A 19855-nucleotide genomic window follows, 5' to 3' on the forward strand; every position below is an offset into this window, starting at 1 on the left:
TCCTGTAACCCCCTAGCACTCCTATCCATCAGATCAGGCCATAATCTGCCCCCTGCGGGCTTCTGATCACCCGGCCAAACCCTCACCCGCCCCACCACAGTGACAGAATTTTTTTTCTGATCACTGCTGGTCTCTACGACTTAATTGTCGCTGAGACCAACCGTTATGCCACACAATACGCAACCGCCAATCCAAGAAGCTACCATGCCCAGCCTTTTCAGTGGAAACCTTTCCAAGTTTCCGAGCGTAACATTTTTTGGGGCCTTCTCCTTAACATGGGTCTAGTCAAAAAGAATGTATTGCGGTCTTATTGGTCTACGCACCCAATACATCACATGCCCATGTTCTGCTTATGACCGGTTCCACAAAATTCGGCCCCTCATAGACCACCTGTCATCAAAATTTGCAGATGCTTATACCCCTGAACAGGCATTTTGAGGCATTTGGTTTCCAGACTACTCCTCACGGTTTTGGGTCCCTAAAATGCCAGGGCAGTATAGGAACCCCACCAAGTGACCCCATTTTAGAAAGAAGACACCCCAAGGTATTCCGTTAGGTGTATGATGAGTTCATAGAAGATTTTATTTTTTGTCACACGTTAGTGGAAAATGACACTTTGTGAAAAAAACAAAAAAAAAACAATAGAAATCAATTTCCGCTAACTTGTGACAAAAAATAAAATCCTCTAAGAACTCACCATACTCCTAACGGAATACCTTGAGGTATCTTCTTTCTAAAATGGGGTCACTTGTGGGGTTCTTATACTGCCCTAGCGTTTTAGGGGCCCTAAACCGTTAGTAGTTTAGAAACCAAATGCCTCAAAATGACCTGTGAATAGGACATCGGGCCCCTTAGCGCACCTAAGCTGCAAAAAAGTGTCACACATGTTGTATCGCCATACTCAGGAGAAGTAGTATAGAAGTAGTTTTGGGGTGTATTTTTACACATACCCATGCTGGGTGGGAGAAATATCTCTGTAAATGAAATTTTTTTGATTTTATTACACACAATTGTCCATTTACAGAGATATTTCTCCCACCCAGCATGGGTATGTGTAAAAATACACCACAAAAAACATTATACTACTTCTCCTGAGTACGGCGATACCACATGTGTGGCAATTTTTTGCAGCCTAACTGCACTAAGGGGCCCAACGTCCTATGAGTACCCTTAGGATTTTACAGGCCATTTTGAGACATTTGATTTCAAGACTACTCCTCACGGTTTAGGGCCCCTAAAATGCCAGGGCAGTATATGAACCCCACAAATGACCCCATTTTAGAAAGAAGACACCCCAAGGTATTCTGTTAGGAGTATGGTGAGCTCATAGAAGATTTTATTTTTTGTCACAAGTTAGCGGAAAATGACACTTTGTGAAAAAAAACTGTAAAAATCTATTTCCGCTAACTTGTGACAAAAAATAAAATCTTCTATGAACTCACCATACTCCTAACAGAATACCTTGGGGTGTATTATTTCTAAAATGGGGTCACTTGTGGGGTTCCTATACTGCCCTGGCATTTTAGGAGCCCTAAAGCGTGAGGAGTAGTCTAGAAACCAAATGCCTCAAAATGACCTGTGAAATCCTAAAGGTACTCATAGGACGTTGGGCCCCTTAGTGCACCTAGGCTACAAAAAAGTGTTACACACGTGGTATCGCCGTACTCAGGAGAAGTAATATAATGTGTTTTGGGCTGTATTTTTACACATGCCAATGCTGGGTGGGAGAAATCTCTCTGTAAATGGACAATTGTGTGTAAAAAAAATCAAAAAAATCTCATTTACAGAGATATTTCTCCCACCCAGCATGGGTATGTGTAAAAATACACCCCAAAACACATTATACTATTTCTCTAGAGTATGGTGATACCATATGTGTGACCCCTTTTTGCAGCCTAGGTGCGCTAAGGGGCCCAACGTCCTATGAGCACCTTTAGGCTTTACAGGGGTGCTTACAATTTAGCACCCCCCAAAATGCCAGGACACTAAACACACCCCACAAATGACCCCATTTTGGAAAGTAGATACCCCAAGGTATTCAGAGAGGGGCATGGTGAGTCCGTGGCAGATTTCTTTTTTTTTTTCACAAGTTAGCAGAAATGGAAACTTTTTTGTTTTGTTTTATTTTTGTTTCAAAGTGTCATTTTCTGCTAACTTGTGACAAAAAATAAAATCTTCTATGAACTCACCATGCCTCTTAGTGAATACTTTGGGATGTCTTCTTTCCAAAATGAGGTCATTTGGGGGGTATTTATACAATCCTGGAATTTTAGCACCTCATGAAACCTGACAGGTGTTCAGAAAAGTCAGAGATGCTTCAAAATGGGAAAATTCACTTTTGGCACCATAGTTTGTAAACGCTATAACTTTTACCCAAACCAATTAATATACACTTATTGGATTTTTTTTTTTATCAAAGACAAGTAGCAGAATAAATTTGGACAAAAATGTATATAGAAATTTTACTTTATTTAAAAACTGTCAGCACAGAAAGTTAAAAAAAATCATTTTTTTTTTACAAAATTCATGTCTTTTTTGAAGAATATAATAAAAACTAAAAATCACAGCAGCAATCAAATAGCACCAAAAGAAAGCTGTATTAGTGACAAGAAAAGGAGGGAAAATTCATTTAGATAGTAGGTTGTATGAGCAAGCAATAAACCGTGAAACCTGCAGTGGTCTGAATGGAAAAAAAGGCTCTGGTCCTTAAGGGGTAGAAAGACTGTGGTCCTCAAGTGCACATCAGTCATCAGCGCACCACATCTTCTACAGCTTCCACTCAGAACCTCCGTGATGCACCATCCTCCTCCTGCTCTGCTTCTGGTTTCACACAAAAACTTAACACTACCACTAGCAACCCAGTTGCTCCACTTGATGTGTCAGAGGAGTTGTTCACACATGATGCATTTAGTGATACACTTGGGGTCATCCAGCCAACACGTCCTTCAAGGCCTGCTGTTGCCACCACCCGAATGCTGACATTTTAAAGATCAGCAGGGTGGTATTTTTTTTGTTTGTGTGCCTCTGATACCAGCAATGCCATCTGAAATCTCTGCACAAATAAACTGAGTCATGGGAAGCCCAACACCCAACTAGTAACAACTGCTTTGCGAAGGTACCTGATCACAAAACACAAACACCAATGGTATGCACACATTAATAAAAGCAGCACACAAATATATCTATATATATAAAATCGGATGTGTGTATGTGTGTATGTATGTATGTGCCGCGATCACTCAAAAACGGCTTGACCGATTTGAACGAAACTTGGTACACAGATCCCTTACTACCTGGGATGATAGGTTCTGGGGGTCTCGCGGCCCCCCTGCACATCTGGGCGGAGCTACAAACAGCAAATCAGATTTCACCCATTCAAGTCAATGGAAAAAATGTAAAAGACTGCCATTCTAACAGTAATCAAGCCACAGTCCCCACACTTGGCACAGGTGGTCACTTGGTGACCGAGGTTACAAATCCAGGAAAAGTGGGCGGAGCATAAAACAGCCAATCAAATTTCAGCCGTTCATTTTAAATGGGAAAATGTAAACTGCAGCCATTCTTAGACTGTTAATCGCAGGGTTCTCAAACTTAACACAGTTGGTCACTGGGTGAATGCAATTAAGATTCAAGAAAATGGGTGGAGCCTACAACAGCCAATCAAAATTCACCTATTGATTTTCAAGGGGAATATTTAAACTGCTGCCATTCTTACACTGTTAATGGCAGAGGCTTCAAACTTGCTACAGTCGTCATTGGGTGACTGGGGTCCAAATTCACTAAAGGGGCGGGGCCACATACAGCCAATCAGATTTCCTTGGTGGATAAACTGCTTCCATTCACGCATTTTTGATGCCAGGAACCTGAAAGCTCACAAACGTGGTCATTGAGTGACTGTGTGTCAAGGTCACAAAAAGTGGGCGGAGCCAAAAACAGCTTTTACTGGGAAAATATAAACTGCAGCCATTCTTACATCGTTAATGGCAGGGTTCTCAAACTTTGCACAGTCGGTCATTGGGTGACTGAGATTAAGATTTTGGAAGGTGGGTGGAGCCTACAACAGCCAATAAAAATTCACCTTTCAATTTTCAAAGGGAATGTTTAAGCTGCTACCATTCTCTTATACTGTTAAAAGCAGATGCCTCAAACCTGGTACAGTTGGTCACTGGGTGACCAGGGCCCAAACTCAGAAAGGGGGCGGAGCCACAAACAGCCAATACGATTTGTTTATTTTTAAATGGGAATGTACAAAGTATTGATACCAAGGACCCCAAAGCTGATAAACTTTATAATTGAGTGACTGTATGTCAAGGTTAGAAAAAGTTGGTGGTGCCAACAACTAAATTTTTAACATGGCAGGGTTCCCAAACTTTACACAATTGGCCACTGGGTGACTGGGATGAATATTCAGAAATTTGGGTGGAGCCTACAACAGCCAATCAAAATGTACCTATTGATTTTCAAGGGGAATATTCACATTGCTACCATTCTTACACTGCTAATGGCAGAGGCCTCAAACCTGATACAGTCAGTCATTGGGTGACTGGGGTCCAAATTCACTAAAGGGGTGGAGCCACAAACAGCCAATCAGATTTGTTAGATTGATTTCAGCCATTCTGTTATTGGCAGGGTTCTCAAACGTGACACAGTTGGCCACTGGGTGTCTGGGACTAATATTCAGGAAAGTGGGTGGAGCCTACAGCAGCCAATCAAAATTCACCTTTTGGTTTTCAAGGGGAATATTGCAACTGCAGCCATTCTTACACTGTTAATGGCAGAGTCCTCAAACCTGCTACAGTCGGTCGTTAAGTGTCTGGGGTTCAAATTCAGTAAAGGGGCGGAGCCAAAAACAGCCAGATTTCTTTGCTGGATAAACTGCTTCCATTAGCACAATTTTGATGCCAGGAACCCAAAAGCTCATAAACTTGGTCATTGTGTAGTGACTGTGTGTCCAGGTTACAAAAAGTGGGTGGAGTTAAAACAGATTTTTCTGGGAAATTGTAAACTGCAATCTACAAAAAATATATGACGGGGTTTTAAATGAACAAAAAGTCTTTTATTCTTCAGTTTTCCAATTTCTTCAAGATTGCGGACAAGTACATACACGACCCAATACAGAACTCCACATCATAAAAAAGGACTGCCTGACACGTGTTTCACGGCCAAAGACCGCTTCCTCAGAGGCATACAATGTACACACATATCTGTTAAAAAATACACATAGATATTGTGCAATCAATTACATACCATCCATGGTCATATGTGTGTATCAGGATACAGGCATAAAAAATCATAAATGTATCTTACCAACTGTCGGTTCAAAGACAATATCACAACGCAATCTGAAATATTGTCTTTGAACCGACAGTTGGTAAGATACATTTATGATTTTTTATGCCTGTATCCTGATACACACATATGACCATGGATGGTATGTAATTGATTGCACAATATCTATGTGTATTTTTTAACAGATATGTGTGTACATTGTATGCCTCTGAGGAAGCGGTCTTTGGCCGTGAAACACGTGTCAGGCAGTCCTTTTTTATGATGTGGAGTTCTGTATTGGGTCGTGTATGTACTTGTCCGCAATCTTGAAGAAATTGGAAAACTGAAGAATAAAAGACTTTTTGTTCATTTAAAACCCCGTCATATATTCTTTGTAGATTGAATCTGATACTATATCAGGGGTGGAACTATACTACTGTATTTTAAGTGATCTTGTATTGCTGTAGCTATACAGGTGGAAAACACCCTTTTTCTTTGTATTATACCGGTGGCACTGGCCTTGACTGTTATAATGGATTATAACTCTGAGTTTTGGACTGATATGGTGGCAAAAACACAAGCCAACAGAGCATCCATAAAAGAAACCAAAGAACAAAAGGATATTGTGCAATTGATGTATGACCTAAAAAAGTTATTGATCAACAAATCACATATGTGGTGGAATGTTGTGTACTTTAATATATATCTGGAAGAAAAAATCAACCCCTATGGGATGAGAGTCCAGATATTCCCTAATGACATAGGTTTGAGTCCTGAATTCAAATTAGAATGGGAAAAAAATCTGAAGGACTGTTCCGCCAATATGATGGTCATGATGAAAAATATGTATGAGATGAGATTGAGAGAGGTCACGACAGACATTACAACTCTGGGTAACAAGTTACAAGCCTTTAAAGAGGACCCTGTCTTTATACAAAAAGACAGGGAGATCAAAGAGTATATAGAGAAACTAAACCAGGAAATAGTGAGTAAAAAAGAACATAAACTGAACAGGGATAGAACTGCATTCCATCGAGGGGTAGCATACAGATGGAAACAAACCTATGCACCTAGAACACAAAAACCCATTAGAAGCACACCTAATAGATCAGCACAACAAATGCAACAACCTGACGTCTCTATTGCTAGCAGTTGGTCCAGTACATCCAGTCGTAGATCCTATAGACCAGATTACAGATATTCGAGACCACAAGCACACAAGAGAAAGGGAACAGATAGAAATGAGAGAGAACAGGACATCACAGAAACTGGTGGTGCTTTTTTGGAATCAGAGGAGATGAGAATGGGGATACAGCCCATAAAAAAAGTTATGATGGAACACTTCTATCCCAAAATGACATAAATGTAGCTACTGATGGTATGCCCTTCGACCTCCAGATGGGGGAAAATGTATATACTGATAAATCTGATGAAATGCAAATTATTAACTTAACAGATCAAGAATTTTCAATAATGCAGATGAACATCCTCAAAAGAGGTCTAAATTTTTGTCCGACCAATAAAATTGATTTTTTTGCAGTTATGGTTGACTTACAGCTGTTTTTACGTAAAATATATCTAAAAGCCACTTTAGAGAAAGATAAAGTGTCAGAATACCCTGCAGGGTGGGACGAGATTGATATTCAAGCCTGTATCGACTTGGAAGAACTCCTCGCTGAAAATCTACCTAACAGTGGGGAGATTAAGATTGACTATTCTAAGTTAAAAATTAGATCTCAGTATTTTCCCAATATGCAAAACTGTTCCAGCATTAACATGTTCATAAAAATAGTTATGGAGGATATCATCCGCAACACCAAAAAAACCATTAGTCAGTCTAATCTACATCCATCAGAAAGGAAAGCCCTAGAAGAAATTAAAAACATGAAACACCTTACAATAAAACCATCTGACAAAGGTGGGAACCTAGTGATTATGACTAATGATCACTACGAAAAGATATGCTACAAGTTATTACGTAACAGGAACAACTACCAGAAAATCAGTGGTGATCGGATTGTACAACATAAGAGGGAACTTGATGATATCCTAACTAAGGCAAAATGGGAGGGTACAATTAATGAAAAGATATTCAAATTTTTAACTGTGGAACATCCATGCACGCCCACCTTTTACTGTACACCTAAGGTACATAAATGCGTGCATGACCCCCCTGGGCGCCCTATTGTAGCTGGCCATGGGTCTCTTTCTGAAAATGTAAGCAAATTCATTGACATACACCTTATACCCCATGTTATGAGCTTACCATCCTATATTAGAGACAGCTCCCATTTACTTACTGTCCTAGATGAGATCCATGTCCCAGAAAATAGTCTATTGGTATCGCTAGACGTGGAGGCACTGTATAGTAGCATACCACATGATAAGGGCATACTAATGGTTCAACGTTTTCTGAACAAAATGGGGAAAGAACATAGGCAGCTCAATTCGCTTATTGTGGAGCTGTTGCAGTTTCTGTTGATGCATAATGTCTTTGTTTTTGGGGTACCCATTACCTCCAGGTGCAGGGGGCGGCGATGGGGACGACTTGTGCCCCGTCGTATGCTAACCTGTACCTGGGGGAATGGGAGGAAGACATTTTTTCTGAGGATGGATACGAACTTGTGCACCTCATCTCTACATGGCATAGATTTATAGACGACATATTTATGATATGGGAGGGGTCAGAACAAGAACTTCATGATTTTGTCAAGTGGCTCAACATTAATGAATGGAACGTAAAGTTCACTTATACCTACAGCCACACAGAACTAGAATTTTTGGACCTTAAGATTTTAAAACAAGAGAATGGTACATTATCCACAACCCTATATCGTAAACCTACAGCTACTAACTCCATTCTTAGGGCTGATAGTGCACATCCTATTAATACTATCAAAAGCATCCCCTACTCTCAGTATTTGAGAATAAGAAGGAACTGTACTGACTTAGCCAGCTTCCAGGTGGAGGCCAAATTACTTCAGAATAGACTCCTTTTGAGAGGATATTCTAAAAAAAAGTCTGAAGAAAGCCTACAATAGAGCTTTGGCCAAGGACCGAAGAGCACTTCTATACGGCAATAAGGAAAGAAAGAGACAGAAAAATGGAGCTAATAATGGGGACTTTTCCCTATCTATGGTTACTACGTATTGCGGTGAACATCTAATTATTAGACAGGCCCTCAATAAATTCTGGCCAGTACTGAGACAGGACAAGATCTTAGGTAAGGTAATTCCTAAACGTCCACGATTAGTATTTAGAAGGTCTCAAACAATAGAGTTGGGCCGAACCTCCGATTTTAGGTTCGCGAACCGGGTTCGCGAACTTTCGCGGAAGGTTCGGTTCGCGTTAAAGTTCGCGAACCGCAATAGACTTCAATGGGGATGCGAACTTTGAAAAAAAAAAAAAATTATGCTGGCCACAAAAGTGATGGAAAAGATGTTTCAAGGGGTCTAACACCTGGAGGGGGGCATGGCGGAGTGGGATACACGCCAAAAGTCACCGGGAAAAATCTGGATTTGACGCAAAGCAGCGTTTTAAGGGCAGAAATCACATTGAATGCTAAATGACAGGCCTAAAGTGCTTTAAAACATCTTGCATGTGTATACATCAATCAGGGAGTGTAATTAAGGTACTGCTTCACACTGACACACCAAACTCCACTGAACAGAACAGGTATGCAGTGGCGGGTTCACTGAACAGAACAGGTATGCAGTGGCGGGTCCACTGAACAGGTATACAGTGGCGGGTCCACTGAACAGAACAGGTATGCAGTGGCGGGTTCACTAAACAGGTATACAGTGGCGGGTCCACTGAACAGAACAGGTATGCAGTGGTGGGTTCACAGAACAGGTATGCAGTGGCAGGATCAATGAACAGGTATGCAGTGGCAGGATCACTGAACAGGTATGCAGTGGCAGGATCAATGAACAGGTATGCAGTAGCAGGATCAATGAACAGGTATGCAGTGGCAGGATCAATGAACAGGTATGCAGTGGCAGGATCAATGAACAGGTATGCAGTGGCAGGATCAATGAACAGGTATGCAGTGGCAGGATCACTGAACAGGTATGCAGTGGCAGGATCAATGAACAGGTATGCAGTGGCAGGATCAATGAACAGGTATGCAGTGGCAGGATCAATGAACAGGTATGCAGTGGCAGGATCAATGAACAGGTATGCAGTGGCAGGATCAATGAACAGGTATGCAGTGGCAGGATCAATGAACAGGTATGCAGCCAGGGACAAGCTAAGGCTAACTAATCTTTCCCTATGAGAGACTGCAGTAGCTCGCCCTACTCTAACTAATGCAGGCACACGAGTGGCCACGGCCGCCGCTGCCTGCCTATATAAGGGGGGGTGGGGCTCCAGGGGCTAGTGTAGCCTAATTGGCTACACTGGGCCTGCTGACTGTGATGTAGAGGGTCAAAGTTGACCCTCAGTGCATTATGGGGCGAACCGCAATGGGGCGAACTTTTCCGCAATAAAGTTCGCGTGCGGTACCCGCACGCGAACCACCTAGGTTCGCGCGAACCAGGTTCGCCGGCGAACCGTTCGGCCCAACTCTATCAAACAATAGGTGCTCAGATTACCAACAGTCACTATCAGGGGAGCTCACGTGGAGATACATGTAAAGTTAGAGGTACGTATGGGTGTGGAGGGTGCCCATATTGTCAATATATCTATAGAGGCCAGCAGGTAGAACTAAAAGGCAGAGATATGACTATTAAATTGAAACACTATGCCAACTGTGGCACTACAGCAGTAGTATATATAGCTGTATGCAAATGTAACGCATTCTACGTTGGAAAGACTAAAAGAGAGTTTAGAGAAAGGATGTATGAACATCTGCATGATGCTGGCAAGAAGGGTGAGAAATCGGCCATTGCCAAGCACCTCATAGAAGCCCATGGAGGAAATAAAAAATATATTAAATTTGCAGTTTTAGATAGGGTTCATCCTAACATTAGAGGAGGAGACATAGATAAAAAACTTTATCAAATAGAAGCGAGGTGGATTTGGAAGCTTGTGGCCGGAGAACATCCTGGTCTTAATGATTTTGTATCATATAAAATGTTCTTATAAAATTCCTGGTTCAGAGAGATATATACATAAATGGTTGGGAATATAGAGTTGGATTGATGCTGTGCCATATATACATTGTGGAGCATAACCTGACTTTCAGCATTGTACGGTATATGTGTGTTGCGGGGACAGGCACCATTTATCCATCTAATTTCTTTAGATTATGCCTTGTTTACTTATTTTTTCTGGCTTGAGTACATATTTACCCAGGTTCTGGACTTTGTCCAGCCTGGCTACTATAGCTATTTATATGTATTCAGCAGCCCCCCCTTTTTTGCATGTTTTTTTACTTTGGGACCTATTGGGGTGCCTTTCGGGCAGTGGGCGGTAGATGGCGCTGTTCTGGCCCCTTGCTATAGCCATAGTATTCTAGCACGCTTGGGTCCACTCCCAGCATGGAGAGATTATTTTTCTCGCCATGCGCATGTCCGTACTGTGCGCTGTTGCGTATATGCGGATGCGCATGCGTGCCTGCGCTCAGTTGTATGACTCTACTTCCGTAGCGCGGCAGACTGTTTCCGGTTTGCGCTCCACTCGGCTAGGCGTGCGGGCCACTGCGGCGAGTTCCCTACAGCCAGGGACACATCCCCCGCCCACTTGCCCTCACGCTTTCTGTGATTGGACACTGGGATCTTCTTAAGGTAACGTGGTTACACACTGGGTGGTACTTTCTTCTCTGGGATAAGCCTTAGCGTTCAGGATTGCACCGCTGAGTGCAGATCTATTGATTTTACAGGTATTTTGATTGCACATATATAGCACTTTAAGGTGTACTATTGCATGGGGGCATGTGGCATCTATCTGAGGGAACTATGTGGGAACCACTGGTCTGTATTATCTGTATATTTATGATATAAGGGTCACTGTGTGTATGCACTACTCTACTCTGGACGGGCCTGTCACATCTTTATTAGTATTAAAGGAAAAGAAGACAACAGTACCTGGCACCAAACGCAGCAGGGCAGACACACCAGGACTGGGACCAGGATGCAGAGCGTGCTCATCCAAGAAACTTTGCCATCCAATCAGTATGAAGAAAAAAGCGGGGCACCACTCCTTAAAAGTCCCTTTATTCCGGTGGGGGAGACAGCAGGTACATGCAGTGGGGGTATCAAGTGCCTGACAGCTGTTTCGCTGGTTTAAACCAGCTTCTTCAGAGGCAATATGTACACAAGACACCATAAAAACGCTTCTTAAATATTGTAATGGAGGCCAAAAACACCCACCCACTTCTCCGAGTAACAAGTACTCTGATTGGATGCTGGGCGACACACACCACCTCCTTACCTCTAAACTTGACAGACAACTGCGCTCAGCCAACCGCTGACATCGCCACGTTCTGTCCAGAGGAAGCTACGTCATCGGGGTAGGATCGCCCCATCAGCTGGGAGTAGGGCGGGGTTGTGGCTTCTCCTAATTACGGCGAGAGAACGGGCAGCGTCAGCCAGCGTGGAGCGCATACCATACGGACTTCCGTATGAGGGGGCGTGAACCTACCTCACTGAGTGCCTGGGACAGCTCCAGCCAATGGCGAGCGGCGAGTCTCCCCGCACACATAGTCCCAGCACTCTTACTGGTCATTGGTTGAGCACTCCTCAAACATGGACACGCCCACTACAGCTTGTAAACACTGGACGTTCTCTAGCAAGTTACATAAACAAGTGATTAAAATCAAAGTTAGAATTAAAAATAGCTTCATATGTAAATATACACCACATACTCAGAATGAACTTCACAATTATCAACCTTTCTGTTTCCATATCAAAAGCGGAGCATCTAGAATCTGATATCACGAGCATCTGGGTCATATTAGGACATAGCAGGGGCTAATATGGGCTCAAAAAACAATGCAGCTCATTCCTATCATTCAGGCCCAATGGGCCACATGCCTTAGTTAATGAAATGATCCTAGCCTCTTGCTGTAATAACAATAGATCACGATTACCTCCTCGTCGGGGTGGCGGGACTGTCAAAATACCTGCAAATTGTAAATAGCTAGTATTGCCATTATGTTTCTCTCTCATATGTTTAATCAATCTGCCCGCCCCTATCCCTGTCTTAACAGAATTAACGTGCTCCTGGAAGCGGGTACATAACTCCCGGGTAGTCTGCCCTATATAAAAAGGGCCACATCTGCAAATAATGCAATATACCGAATATTTCGATCTGCAATGTAGAAAATCTTTTATAGTAAGTGTGGTACCTCCCAGTTGTATACTCCGCCCATTTTTAAACTGATGACAATGGTTACAGTTTCCACATCTGTGGTTTCCAATAGGAACACATTTTTGCAACCAATTTGAAGAACTCGTCCTTCTGTATTCACTTCTGGTGACAGTGTCACCGACGGTTTTCGCTCGTCGAAATGAAATCAGGGGTTTGGTTTGGGCATAGGACCCCAAGAGAGAATCATCTTGTAAAATATGCCAATGACGTAAAATGGTAGATTTAATCTGATTTGCCATAGGGGTGTAATCAAATACACATGTGAGGGCTTGGTGAGCGTCTCGCTCTCTCTGGGTACATTTCTGGGGCTTACGTTGCAACAAGTTGATTCTCTCGAGGTTGTCAGCGCGACGAAAAGCTCTGTTGAGCTCAATCATGTTATACCCCCTATTGGCCAAGCGTATCGTCAATTCACGACTTTGTTGCAGGAAATCCTCCCTTCTGGAGTTATTCCTTTTTAGTCTAACATATTGGCCATAGGGGATAGCCTTGATTGTGTGCGTCGGATGGTAACTGGTATTTGACAATAATGCATTGGTTGCAGTGGGTTTTCTATGGCCTTTAGATAGAATCTGGCCATCTTCAATGAAGAGTTCCAAATCTAAAAATTGTAATTTATCACCTCCTAACACCCCAGTAAATTGCATATTAAATTCATTATCGTTGAGGAAAGATAGAAACTGATTAAATTCAATATCAGTGCCATTCCATATTAACAGGACGTCGTCCACGTAACGGTACCAACGTCCTATCAGGGGCCCAAAGGAGTTGGCATCATTAAGAATAATCTTGCTCTCCCATCCCCACAAAAAGAGGTTCGAAAATGTAGGAGCCACCGGTGTTCCCATGGCAACCCCTGAGTTCTGTTGGTACCAGGTATCATTAAACAAAAAGGCATTGTGAGAAATGACAAAAAACAAACATTCACAAATAAAAGTGACCCATGCTGGGTCCTTGCCTTTTTCTTGCAAAAATTCGCCAATGATCCTGGTACCCAGACGTTGGGGTATGCGTGTGTAGAGGTTGACGACATCGATAGAGGCCAGCCTGGCACGCTCCCAAGATTTACGTCCCCCAATCTGTTCAGGACGTCCAAGGTGTCAGCCAGGTGGGTGGTAACATACTGCAAAAAAGGTCTGAGCTTAAAATCCAAATATTTGGACAAAGGTTCAGTGAGTGACCCCCTAGCTGACACAATCGGACGGCCCGGGGGACAGACCGGGTCCTTGTGAACCTTGGGGAGAAAGTACCATACCGGCCTCATGGGGAATTCAGGTAACAAACCCTCCCCTGTTTTCTTGCTAGGGAAACCTCCCTCCACACCCCTCCTAAGTAACATCTTTATTAGTGCTGGTCTATAATGTGTGGCAGATGATGTCATGTGGGTGGCCCCTATAAACGCCTGTGTGGGGGCCATGTCTATATGGAGCTGATATACACTTTACCAGCTATTTTCACCTTGCTATCTATATATCACAGTGGATTATATGTATATAAGTGACACTGCACTGACCCTATTTGGGTCTATAATATTAGACATTAGCCATACTGGCATCACACTGGAAGCTAGGGGTCTATCTACCTTGGGGCCCGTGAGGCTGGGATCACGTTCTGTGTATGGGCTGAGCACTCCTAGCCTGTATACAATAATTTAGGTCTCATATGTCCATCCTATTTCAGATTGCGTTGTGATATTGTCTTTGAACCGACAGTTGGTAAGATACATTTATGATTTTTTATGCCTGTATCCTGATACACACATATGACCATGGATGGTATGTAATTGATTGCACAATATCTATGTCATGATTGCTGCTGCAGCAGCTATTGCTGGAAGTAGTAGTGCTGCAGCTCAGGCAGTTCTGATCTATTTCCATGCAAACTGCATAGCTTTGTCTGTCTTTCCCTGCTGTCAGCTTGTGACTGATTATCATTCACCTGTGTGGGAATCTGCATGTCTGCTCCCATTGGATGACCTCAGTATAAAGATCTGCTTCCTGCAGGGTTTCCTTGGGTTTTCATAGCTTCAGCTTAAGCCTGCCTTGCTGTCGCTTTAGCCCCCGATCGTGTTTCTTGTTATAAAGATACTTTGCTGGTCTTTGCATCATATATTGGTTCATTGCCAATATATATGCATACCAGCACGTTTATTATTTTCCTTGTATTCGTGTTACGTTTGATACATCAGTGTCGCTGATGTATACGTACACAAACTGTTTATATCCTGTGTGCAGTTAGTCAGCTTCCAGCACGTTTTGGTAGGTTGCGCGTACCGTGACCACCCGTGCTGAGGTAGTTACCCTGCTCCTGTTACTGTTTGTGGATTGCGTTCATCTCTGCGAAGAGATAACGAATCCTTCTGAATCCTGTTCTGTTACTGTTTGTGGATTGCGTTCATCTCTGCGAAGAGATAACGAATCCTTCTGAATCCTGTTCTGTTACCGTTTGTGGATTGCGTTCACCTCTGCGAAGAGATAGCGAATCCTTCTGAGTCCTGTTCCCTGTATTACTCCATTCCTAATCAGCGTTCCTGCTTATGTCATATATCGGTTCATTGCCGATATATACATATGTTAGTCAGACGTTACAAATAGTTTCATTGATAGCTGTAATTGTAATACGCTAGGAAAACATACTTATTGTATATTTGTCTGTGTTACGTTCATCTATCTTGATCCTGCTATTTTCTGACTATCCTGTCCTGTCTTTGTGAAGCACGCCATCGCTGCAATCGCATTGGCTGCCTCATTCCAGTCTGTCTCGTTGTGGACGCTTGCTGTCGCTAAGTAGCGGCTGGCTACCAAGCGTCCATTCTGTCTACCTGTCCTGATCTCCTCAGTTCTGGTTTATGAGCTCAGCGCTACCTTGCGCTGAGACGTTATCGTGAAAGTATTGTTTGTGGCTGTCGGATCTGCAGCGGCTCTGTGCGCCACAATCTCCTATTGGAGTCAGTCCTCCCCTCCACTACACTAGGGATATCCTGATTCCTTGTGCTAGTGTGTGTACCTCCTCCACGTCAGTTCATGCATTGCATGCTGACTGTGGAGAATACACCACCAAGCTTTACAATCTATGTGTATTTTTTAACAGATATGTGTGTACATTGTATGCCTCTGAGGAAGCGGTCTTTGGCCGTGAAACACGTGTCAGGCAGTCCTTTTTTATGATGTGGAGTTCTGTATTGGGTCGTGTATGTACTTGTCCGCAATCTTGAAGAAATTGGAAAACTGAAGAATAAAAGACTTTTTGTTCATTTAAAACCCCGTCATATATTCTTTGTAGATTGAATCTGATACTATATCAGGGGTGGAACTATACTACTGTATTTTAAGTGATCTTGTATAATTGTAAACTGCAGCCCTTCTTCACTGTTAATGGAAGGGTTCTCAAACTTAGCATAGCTGCTTACTGGGTGACTGGGATTAATGTTCAGAAAAGTGGGTGGAACCTAAAAATGCCAATCAAAAATTACATGTCGCTTTTCAAGGAGAATATTACAATTGCTGCCATTCTTGCACTGTTAATGGCACATGCCTCAGACCTGGTACAGTTGGTCATTGGGTCACTGGGGTTCAAAAGGGGACTGAGCCACAAACAGTGAATCAGATTTGTTTCATTTCATGGGAAAATACAAATTATTGATGCCAAGGACCCCAAAGTTCACAAACTTGGTCATGGAGTAGTGCCTTTGTGTCCAGGTTACAAAAACTGGTCGGAGCCAAAAACAAATTTCACTGGGAGAGAGTAAACTGCAGCCCTTCTTACACTGTTTATGGCAGGGTTCCCAAACTTTGCCCAGATGGTCACTGAGTGACTGATTAATATTCAGGGAAGTGGGTGGAGACTATAATAGCCAATCAAAATTCACCTGTTGATTTTCAAGTGGAATATTTCAATTGCTGCCATTTTTCCACTGTTAATAGCAGATGCCTCAAACCTGCTACAGTTGGTCATTGGGTGACTGGGGTTCAAATGCTGGAGAGGGTGTGAAGCCACAAACAGCCAATCTGATTTGTTTAATTTCTATGGGAATATACAAATTATTGATGCCAAGGACCCCAAAGCTCACAAACTTGGTCATTGAGTGTTTGTGCGTTAGGGTTAGAAAGTGGGCGGAGCTAACACCAGTTAAATTCATACACGGGCAATGCCGGGTCATCAATGGGTGGAGACAAATACAAATTTCACTGGGAAAATGTAAACTGCAGCCATTCTTACACTGTTAATGACAGGGTTTTTAAACTTTGCACAGTTGGTCACTGGGTGACTGGGATTAATATTCAGAAAAGTGGGTGGAGCCTACAAAAGTGAATCAAACTTCACCTATTGCTTTTCAAGGGGAATATTTAATTATCACCATTCTTGCACTGTTAATGGCACAGGCCTCAAACCTGGTACAGTTGGTTATTGGGTGACTGGGGTTCAAATTCAGAAAAGGGTGTGGAGCCACAAACAGCCAATCAAATTTTTTCATTTCAATGCAAATTAGTGATACTAAAGACCGCAAAGCTCACAAACTTGGTCAGTGAGTAATTGTGTGTTAGGGCTAGAAAAAGTATGCAGAGCCAACACCAGCCAAATACATACCCGGGCAACGCCGGGCAATCAGCTAGTATATATAAAAAAAAGGTCATTTTGTGGGCGATGGGCAAAAAATAATGCCTGTTGTTGCCAACACTCTTGCCAAGATGAGCTTATCACACAGTTGAATGGAAGACTCATGGTGAAGGAACTGCCCAGACAGAGCAGAAAAATTACAATTAGAAAAAAAATAGACTAAAGCTTTAACATTTTTTTTTTACATAAATGTTGTATTTCTTAGTATAGTACTATATAAATATAAAAATTTGTAGCAACTTAGCAGTCAACCTTTGTAGATAGTCAGGGCTGAGGTGAGGTTTGCTGTGTTCATTACACATATGTAGTGAGTGGGAAATTCCACTTGCCACATCCTTGCCTGAGATGGTGAGAGAACAGCCAGGTGCTCACTGCTCACCAAAACACCCGGCTAAAAGAGCCTGGGGAGAACACTGCTCATGGTGAAGGAACTGCCCAGACAGAGCAGAAAAATTATTACAAAAAGTAGATGCAAGCTTTAACATTTTTTTATACATTTTATATTTCTTTCTTACTTTGTTATAACAAAAAAAATTAACAATTTAACCGTCAATATTTGTAGATGGTAAGGGCTGAGGTGACAGGTGAGGTTTGCTGGGTTCATTAAACATATGTAGTGAGCAGACTTGCCCTCCATAACAGATTCTCGTTAAAGGATTTCAAGTGTACTCATCATTATACAGGGGCTCAAAAGAGTCCTCCTGTATTGTTATTTTTCGTCACTACCGCCCAGAGTTTGCAATTAACTGCAAAGTCCTGTCTTGCACAACTTTTCCGTATACCGCATTGTACACACAGGCATGACATGAGTAGCATGCTATCTATGACATGTCCATTGCAATGGACAATTAAATGGATGGACACAGCGGATAAATATAAAACATCACTACAGTGACCATTACCCATGGTCACCATGGTGCAGAAAGTATCAAATAGAGTTTATCACACAGTTGAATGAATGGCAGACTTGCCTTCCATAACAGATTCTCGTTAAAGAGACACTGAAGCGAGGCTAAATCTCGCTTCAGCTCTCATATATAGCAGGGGCACGTGTGCCCCTGCTAAAACGCTGCTATCTCGCGGCTGCACGAGGGTCCCTGACCCCCCAACCCACCCCCCGCATTCCTTGGTCGCAAGTTGGTCGTAGATTTATGGCTTCCTGGAGGCAGGGCTAACGGCTGCAGCCCTGCCTCCAGTCCCGTCTATCAGACGCGCATCGCCGCCACTCCCCCGCCCCTCTCAGTGAAGGAAGACTGAGAGGGGCGGGGGAGAGGCGGAGATACGCACTGACAGACGCGCGTGGGGCAGGGCTGCGGCGGTTAGCCCTGCCCCAATGCGGAAGCGCTCCCCCGCATTACGGAGGGGATTTGGGGGGACAGGGACCCCCGTTAAGCCGCGGGATAGCGGCGTTTTAGCAGGGGCACACGTGCCCCTGCTATATATGAGGTCTGAAGCGAGATCTATTCTCGCTTCAGACTCTCTTTAAAAGGATTTCAAGTGTACTCGTCATCATTATACCAGGCCTCAAAAGAGTCCTCCTGTATTGTTATTTTTTAACACTACCTCCCCCAGTCGGGACTTGCGTGCCATGCCTTCTGCTTTCCTTGGATGTTTGGTGGTAGATATAGGCACCCTCTCTGGTCCAGAATTGAACCCTGATTCCTCGGCCGCTACCCGTGGTCACCATAGTACCATAGAAAAAAAAAACTTATCACACAGCAGAATGGAAGGCTCATGATGATGGAACTTCCCAGGCAGAGCAGAAAAAGTAATTACAAAAAATAGATGTAAGCTTTAACAATGGTAGTGAAAGAACCATCAAAAGTTGATAAGGCAGACATCCAAGTGCATCGTCTCCATCACGGGGACGTTCAATCGGCCCAAGGTTATGTAGTCAGCTCTCATCGGCAGGTATCAGCTCTGAAATTACCACAGTTATCAAAGTAACATATCAGGAAACATTTTTTTGAATTTTATAAGTAACTTCAATTTTCATTTAAGAAAAAAACAAAAAAACAAAAACAAAAAAAACAAACTACATATTTATCAATTTTCATCATCATGGCCTGCCAACGTGCGCACAAGTACAGCCATCACTACACAAACATTGCCGCCAAGAGGACTGACAGTTTATTAGAGTCATAGCTAGGGCTTTCAGCACCCGGTAAAAAAGACTATTAACCCTTTCCACAAGTATGTCCCGCATAGCGGGACATACGGAAAAGCCCGATGCGCTCGTATGTCCCGGTATGCGGGACATCCCTGCAGCGGCGGTTTGCAGCGCATCGGGACCGCTGCAAACCACCGATCCCTGTGCGACTGTTTGTGGGCATGTATTAATACATGCCAACACTGTCCGTGCCCCCCAGCCCCATTCCTGGCGCCCCCCATCAGCTGTAGAAGGAAGTGACATTTAGATCTAAATGTCACTTCCATTTCTTTCCTGTTTTTTTTTTTTTTTTTTTTTTTTATAAAAACTAGCTGGCAATTCATTTTTGCAGATTCCATTCTGCAAAAAAAAATTATAGATTACATTTTATTTTTCAATCAGATTGCCTGCAAAGTTATAAAAACAATCAATGGCATCCTATGGGATTTACTGGGGGAGGGTGTAAATAGTAGCCAGTATTTTATTGCTAATCTTCTCAATCGAAATACC

The sequence above is a fragment of the Hyperolius riggenbachi genome, chromosome 7, assembly GCF_040937935.1.
Source record: "Hyperolius riggenbachi isolate aHypRig1 chromosome 7, aHypRig1.pri, whole genome shotgun sequence".
Classification (NCBI taxonomy): Eukaryota; Metazoa; Chordata; class Amphibia; order Anura; family Hyperoliidae; genus Hyperolius; species Hyperolius riggenbachi.